This window comes from Callionymus lyra, chromosome 10, assembly GCF_982586985.1.
Source record: "Callionymus lyra chromosome 10, fCalLyr1.hap1.1, whole genome shotgun sequence".
NCBI lineage: Eukaryota > Metazoa > Chordata > Actinopteri > Syngnathiformes > Callionymidae > Callionymus > Callionymus lyra.
In genome coordinates, this window is record NC_141827.1 from 26,129,133 (window position 1) to 26,137,557 (window position 8,425).

Below are 8,425 nucleotides of genomic sequence, written 5' to 3' on the forward strand. Positions count from 1 at the left end.
TCCAACTCCTGCAGATACAACTGAATCAACACAAATATTTAGCACTAGTGATGTTACCTCAAGTTCAACTTCATCAACGCTCACCACTAATACAATTAGTCCAACAACTGAGTACTCCTCTGAAAAAACTGCAACCAGTGAATCTGCTTCAAGACCTCTTTCAACCACCTCAGAGCAAATATCCACGTCTGTCAATACTCCTACAACTGAATTCACTTCTTTACCAAGTCAAACGTTCTCCAGCAGTTCACCTACTACATTTTATTCAGCTACTACTGAACAAAGTCAGACAACTTCTGAACTGACGAAAGACACAACCACCGAACCAAACACAACTCCAAGTCTATCAACCATTCTTCAAACCTCTACCAATGTTATATTCTCAACTACACAACCTTCATCAACATCTGAAAAAACTTCAACTCCAGCAGATACAACTGAATCAGCAAGTTCAACTTTCTCTTCAACAACCACAAATGAAATTAGTCAAACAACTGAAAACCTGTCTTCAGAAACTACAAGCCAAAGCTTTCCCACTACAACCAGTGAATCTGCTTCAAGTCCTCTTTCAACCACCTCAGAGCAAACATCCACGTCTGTCAATACTCCTACAACTGAATTTACTTCTTTGACGAGTCAAACTTTCTCCAGCAGTTCACCGTCCATGTTTTATTCAGCCACTACTGAGCAAAGTCAGACAACTTCTGGACAGACGAAAGACACAACCACCGAACCAAACACAACTCCAAATCCCTCCACTATTCTTGAAACATCTACCAATGCCATAGCTTCATCTACAGAACCTTCATCAACATCTGAAACAACTTCAACTCCTGCAGATACAACTGAATCAGCAAGTTCATCTTCCTCTTCAACAACCACAAATGAAATTAGTCAAACAACTGAATACCTGCCTGCAGAAACTACAAGCCAAAGCTTTCCCACTACAACCAGTGAATCTGCTTCAAGTCCTCTCTCAACCACCTCAGAGCAAACATCCACGTCTGTCACTACTCTTATAACGGAATTCACTTCTTTACAGAGTCAAACTTTCTCTAGCAGTTCACCGTCCATATTTTATTCAGCCACTACTGAGCAAAGTCAGACAACTTCTGGACAGACAAAAGACACAACCACCGAACCAAACACAACTCCAAGTCCCTCAACTATTCTTGAAACATCTACCAATGCCATAGCTTCATCTACAGAACCTTCATCAACATCTGAAACAACTTCAACTCCAGCAGATACAACTGAATCAGCAAGTTCATCTTCCTCTTCAACAACCACAAATGAAATTAGTCAAACAACTGAATACCTGTCTGCAGAATCTACAAACCCAGCCTTGACGACTACAACCAGTGAATCTGCTTCAAGTCCTCTTTCAACCACCTCAGAGCAAACATCCACGTCTGTCAATACTCCTACAACTGAATTCACTTCTTTACCAAGTCAAACTTTCTCCAGCAGTTCACCGTCCATGTTTTATTCAGCCACTACTGAACAAAGTCAGACAACTTCTGGACTTACGAAAGACATAACCACCGAACCAGACACAACTCCAAGTCCCTCAACTATTCTTGAAACATCTACCAATGCCATAGCGTCATCTACAGAACCTTCATCAACATCTGAAACAACTCCTACTCCTGCAGATACAACTGAGACAGCAAGTTCAACTTCCTCTCCAACAACCACAAATGAAATTAGTCAAACAACTGAATACCTGTCTTCAGAAACTACAAGCCAAAGCTTTCCCACTACAACCAGTGAATCTGCTTCAAGTCCTCTCGCAACCACCTCGGAACAAACATCCACGTCTGTCAAAACTCCTACAACTGAATTCACTTCTTTAACAAGTCAAACTTTCTCCAGCAGTTCACCGTCCATGTTTTATTCAGCCACTACAGAGCAAAGTCAGACAACTTCTGGACAGACGAAAGATATAACCACCGAACCAAACACAACTCCAAGTCCCTCAACTATTCTTGAAACATCTACCAACTCCATAGCTTCATCTACAGAACCTTCATCAACATCCGAAATTACTCCAACTCCTGCAGATACAACTGAATCAACACAAATATTTAGCACTAGTGATGTTACCTCAAGTTCAACTTTATCAACGCTCACCACTAAAACAATTAGTCCAACAACTGAGTACTCCTCTGAAAAAACTACAACCAGTGAATCTGCTTCAAGTCCTCTTTCAACCACCTCAGAGCAAATATCCACGTCTGTCAATACTCCTACAACTGAATTCACTTCTTTACCAAGTCAAACGTTCTCCAGCAGTTCACCTTCTACATTTTATTCAGCTACTACTGAACAAAGTCAGACAACTTCTGAACTGACGAAAGACACAACCACCGAACCAAACACAACTCCAAGTCTATCAACCATTCTTCAAACCTCTACCAATGTCATATTCTCAACTACACGACCTTCATCAACATCTGAAACAACTTCAACTCCAGCAGATACAACTGAATCAGCAAGTTCAACTTTCTCTTCAACAACCACAAATGAAATTAGTCAAACAACTGAAAACCTGTCTGCAGAAACTACAAGCCAAAGCTTTCCCATTACAACCAGTGAATCTGCTTCTAGTCCTCTTTCAACCACCTCAGAGCAAACATCCACGTCTGTCAATACTCCTACAACTGAATTTACTTCTTTGACGAGTCAAACTTTCTCCAGCAGTTCACCGTCCATGTTTTATTCAGCCACTACTGAGCAAAGTCAGACAACTTCTGGACAGACAAAAGACACAACCACCGAACCAGACACAACTCCAAGTCCCTCAACTATTCTTGAAACATCTACAAATGTCATAGCTTCATCTACAGAACCTTCATCAACATCTGAAACAACTTCAACTCCAGCAGATACAACTGAATCAACACAAATATTTAGCACTAGTGATGTTACCTCAAGTTCAACTTCATCAACGCTCACCACTAATACAATTAGTCCAACAACTGAGTACTCCACTGAAAAAACTACAACCAGTGAATCTGCTTCAAGTCCTCTCTCAACCACCTCAGAGCAAACATCCATGTCTGTCAATACTCCTACAACTGAATTCACTTCTTTAACAAGTCAAACTTTCTCCAGCAGTTCACCGTCCACATTTTATTTAGCCACTACTGAGCAAAGTCAGACAACTTCTGGACTGACAAAAGACACAACCACCGATCCAAACACAAGTCCATGTCCCTCAACTATTCTTGAAACATCTACCAATGCCATAGCTTCATCTACAGAACCTTCATCAACATCTGAAACAACTTCAACTCCAGCAGATACAACTGAATCAGCAAGTTCAACTTCCTCTTCAACAACCACAAATGAAATTAGTCAAACAACTGAATACTTGTCTGCAGAAACTACAAGCCAAAGCTTTCCCACTACAACCAGTGAATCTGCTTCAAGTCCTCTTCCAACCACCTCAGAGCAAACATCCACGTCTGTCACTACTCTTATAACGGAATTCACTTCTTTACAGAGTCAAACTTTCTCCAGCAGTTCACCGTCCATATTTTATTCAGCCACTACTGTACAAAGTCAGACAACTTCTGGACAGACGAAAGACACAACCACCGAACCAAACACAACTCCAAGTCCCTCAACTATTCTTGAAACGTCTACAAATATCATATTCTCAACTACACAACCTTCATCAACATCTGAAACAACTTCATCTCCTGCAGATACAACTGAATCAGCAAGTTCATCTTCCTCTTCAACAACCACAAATGAAATTATTCAAACAACTGAATACCTGTCTGCAGAAACTACAAACCCAGCCTTGACGACTACAACCAGTGAATCTGCTTCAAGTCCTCTTTCAACCACCTCAGAGCAAACATCCACGTCTGTCAATACTCCTTCAACTGAATTCACTTCTTTACCAAGTCAAACTTTCTCCAGCAGTTCACCGTCCATGTTTTATTCAGCCACTACTGAACAAAGTCAGACAACTTCTGGACTTACGAAAGACATAACCACCGAATCAGACACAACTCCAAGTGCCTCAACTATTCTTGAAACATCTACCAATGCCATAGCGTCATCTACAGAACCTTCATCAACATCTGAAACAACTCCTACTCCTGCAGATACAACTGAGACAGCAAATTCAACTTCCTCTCCAACAACCACAAATGAAATTAGTCAAACAACTGAATACCTGTCTGCAGAAACTACAAGCCAAAGCTTTCCCACTACAACCAGTGAATCTGCTTCAAGTCCTCTCGCAACCACCTCAGAACAAACATCCACGTCTGTCAATACTCCTACAATTGAATTCACTTCTTTAACAAGTCAAACTTTCTCCAGCAGTTCACCGTCCATGTTTTATTCAGCCACTACAGAGCAAAGTCAGACAACTTCTGGACAGACGAAAGACACAACCACCGAACCAAACACAACTCCAAGTCCATCAACCATTCTTCAAACCTCTTCCAATGTCATATTCTCAACTACACAACCTTCATCAACATCTGAAACAACTTCAACTCCTGCAGATACAACTGAATCAGCAAGTTCAACTTCCTCTTCAACAACCACAAATGAAATTAGTCAAACAACTGAAAACCTGTCTTCAGAAACTACAAACCCAGCTTTGACGACTACAACCAGTGAATCTGCTTCAAGTCCTCTTTCAACCACCTCAGAGCAAACATCCACGTCTGTCAATACTCCTACAACTGAATTCACTTCTTTACCAAGTCAAACTTTCTCCAGCAGTTCACCGTCCATTTTTTATTCGGCCACTACTGAACAAAGTCAGACAACTTCTGGACTTATGAAAGACATAACCACCGAACCAGACACAACTCCAAGTCCCTCAACTATTCTTGAAACATCTACCAATGCCATAGCTTCATCTACAGAACCTTCATCAACATCTGAAACAACTCCTACTCCTGCAGATACAACTGAGACAGCAAATTCAACTTCCTCTCCAACAACCACAAATGAAATTAGTCAAACAACTGAATACCTGTTTGCAGAAACTACAAGCCAAAGCTTTCCCACTACAACCAGTGAATCTGCTTCAAGTCCTCTCGCAACCACCTCAGAACAAACATCAACGTCTGTCAATACTCCTACAACTGAATTCACTTCTTTACAGAGTCAAACTTTCTCTAGCAGTTCACCGTCCATATTTTATTCAGCCACTACTGAGCAAAGTCAGACAACTACTGGACAGACAAAAGACACAACCACCGAACCAAACACAACTCCAAGTCCCTCAACTATTCTTGAAACATCTACCAATGCCATAGCTTCATCTACAGAACCTTCATCAACATCTGAAACAACTTCAACTCCAGCAGATACAACTGAATCAGCAAGTTCAACTTCCTCTTCAACAACCACAAATGAAATTAGTCAAACAACTGAATACCTGTCTGCAGAAACTACAAGCCAAAGCTTTCCCACTACAACCAGTGAATCTGCTTCAAGAACTCTTTCAACCACCTCAGAGCAAACATCCATGTCTGTCAATACTCATACAACTGATTTTACCTCTTTACCAAGTCAAACTTCCTCCAGCAGTTCACCGTCCATGTTTTATTCAGCCACTACTGAGGGAAGTCAGACAACTTCTGGACTGACGAAAGACACAACCACTGAACCAGACACAAGTCCAAGTTCCTCAACTATTCTTGAAACATCTACCAATGTCATAGCGTCATCTACAGAACCTTCATCAACATCCGAAATTACTCCAACCCCTGCAGATACAACTGAATCAACACAAATATTTAGCACTAGTGATGTTACCTCAAGTTCAACTTTATCAACGCTCACCACTAATACAATTAGTCCAACAACTGAGTACTCCTCTGAAAAAACTACAACCAGTGAATCTGCTTCAAGACCTCTTTCAACCACCTCAGAGCAAATATCCACGTCTGTCAATACTTCTACAACTGAATTCACTTCTTTACCAAGTCAAACTTTCTCCAGCAGTTCACCTTCTACATTTTATTCAGCCACTACTGAACAAAGTCAGACAACTTCTGGACTGACGAAAGACACAACCACCGAACCAAACACAACTCCAAGTCCATCAACCATTCTTCAAAGCTCTACCAACGCCATAGCTTCATCTACAGAACCTTCATCAACATCCAAAATTACTCCAACTCCTGCAGATACAACTGAATCAACACAAATATTTAGCACTAGTGATGTTACCTCAAGTTCAACTTTATCAACGCTCACCACTAATACAATTAGTCCAACAACTGAGTACTCCTCTGAAAAAACTACAACCAGTGAATCTGCTTCAAGTCCTCTTTCAACCACCTCAGAGCAAACATCCACGTCTGTCAATACTGCTACAACTGAATTCACTTCTTTACCAAGTCAAACTTTCTCCAGCAGTTCACCTTCTACATTTTATTCAGCCACTACTGAACAAAGTCAGACAACTTCTGGACTGACGAAAGACACAACCACCGAACCAAACACAACTCCAAGTCCATCAACCATTCTTCAAAGCTCTACCAACGCCATAGCTTCATCTACAGAACCTTCATCAACATCCAAAATTACTCCAACTCCTGCAGATACAACTGAATCAACACAAATATTTAGCACTAGTGATGTTACCTCAAGTTCAACTTTATCAACGCTCACCACTAATACAATTAGTCCAACAACTGAGTACTCCTCTGAAAAAACTACAACCAGTGAATCTGCTTCAAGTCCTCTTTCAACCACCTCAGAGCAAACATCCACGTCTGTCAATACTGCTACAACTGAATTCACTTCTTTACCAAGTCAAACTTTCTCCAGCAGTTCACCTTCTACATTTTATTCAGCCACTACTGAACAAAGTCAGACAACTTCTGGACTGACGAAAGACACAACCACCGAACCAAACACAACTCCAAGTCCATCAACCATTCTTCAAAGCTCTACCAACGCCATAGCTTCATCTACAGAACCTTCATCAACATCCAAAATTACTCCAACTCCTGCAGATACAACTCAATCAACACAAATATTTAGCACTAGTGATGTTACCTCAAGTTCAACTTTATCAACGCTCACCACTAATACAATTAGTCCAACAACTGAGTACTCCTCTGAAAAAATTACAACCAGTGAATCTGCTTCAAGTCCTCTTTCAACCACCTCAGAGCAAACATCCACGTCTGTCAATACTGCTACAACTGAATTCACTTCTTTACCAAGTCAAACTTTCTCCAGCAGTTCACCTTCTACATTTTATTCAGCCACTACTGAACAAAGTCAGACAACTTCTGGACTGACAAAAGACACAACCACCGAACCAAACACAACTCCAAGTCCATCAACCATTCTTCAAACCTCTACCAATGTCATATTCTCATCTACAGAACCTTCATCAACATCTGAAACAACTCCTACTCCTGCAGATACAACTGAGACAGCAAATTCAACTTCCTCTCCAACAACCACAAATGAAATTAGTCAAACAACTGACCTGTCTGCAGAAACTACAAGCCAAAGCTTTCCCACTACAACCAGTGAATCTGCTTCAAGTCCTCTTTCAACCACCTCAGAACAAACATCCACGTCTGTCAATACTCCTACAACTGAATTCACTTCTTTACCAAGTCAAACTTTCTCCAGCAGTTCACCTTCTACATTTTATTCAGCCACTACTGAACAAAGTCAGACAACTTCTGGACTGACGAAAGACACAACCACCGAACCAAACACAACTCCAAGTCCATCAACCATTCTTCAAAGCTCTACCAACGCCATAGCTTCATCTACAGAACCTTCATCAACATCCAAAATTACTCCAACTCCTGCAGATACAACTGAATCAACACAAATATTTAGCACTAGTGATGTTACCTCAAGTTCAACTTTATCAACGCTCACCACTAATACAATTAGTCCAACAACTGAGTACTCCTCTGAAAAAACTACAACCAGTGAATCTGCTTCAAGACCTCTTTCAACCACCTCAGAGCAAATATCCACGTCTGTCAATACTTCTACAACTGAATTCACTTCTTTACCAAGTCAAACTTTCTCCAGCAGTTCACCTTCTACATTTTATTCAGCCACTACTGAACAAAGTCAGACAACTTCTGGACTGACAAAAGACACAACCACCGAACCAAACACAACTCCAAGTCCATCAACCATTCTTCAAACCTCTACCAATGTCATATTCTCATCTACAGAACCTTCATCAACATCTGAAACAACTCCTACTCCTGCAGATACAACTGAGACAGCAAATTCAACTTCCTCTCCAACAACCACAAATGAAATTAGTCAAACAACTGACCTGTCTGCAGAAACTATAAGCCAAAGCTTTCCCACTACAACCAGTGAATCTGCTTCAAGTCCTCTCGCAACCACCTCAGAACAAACATCCACGTCTGTCAATACTCCTACAACT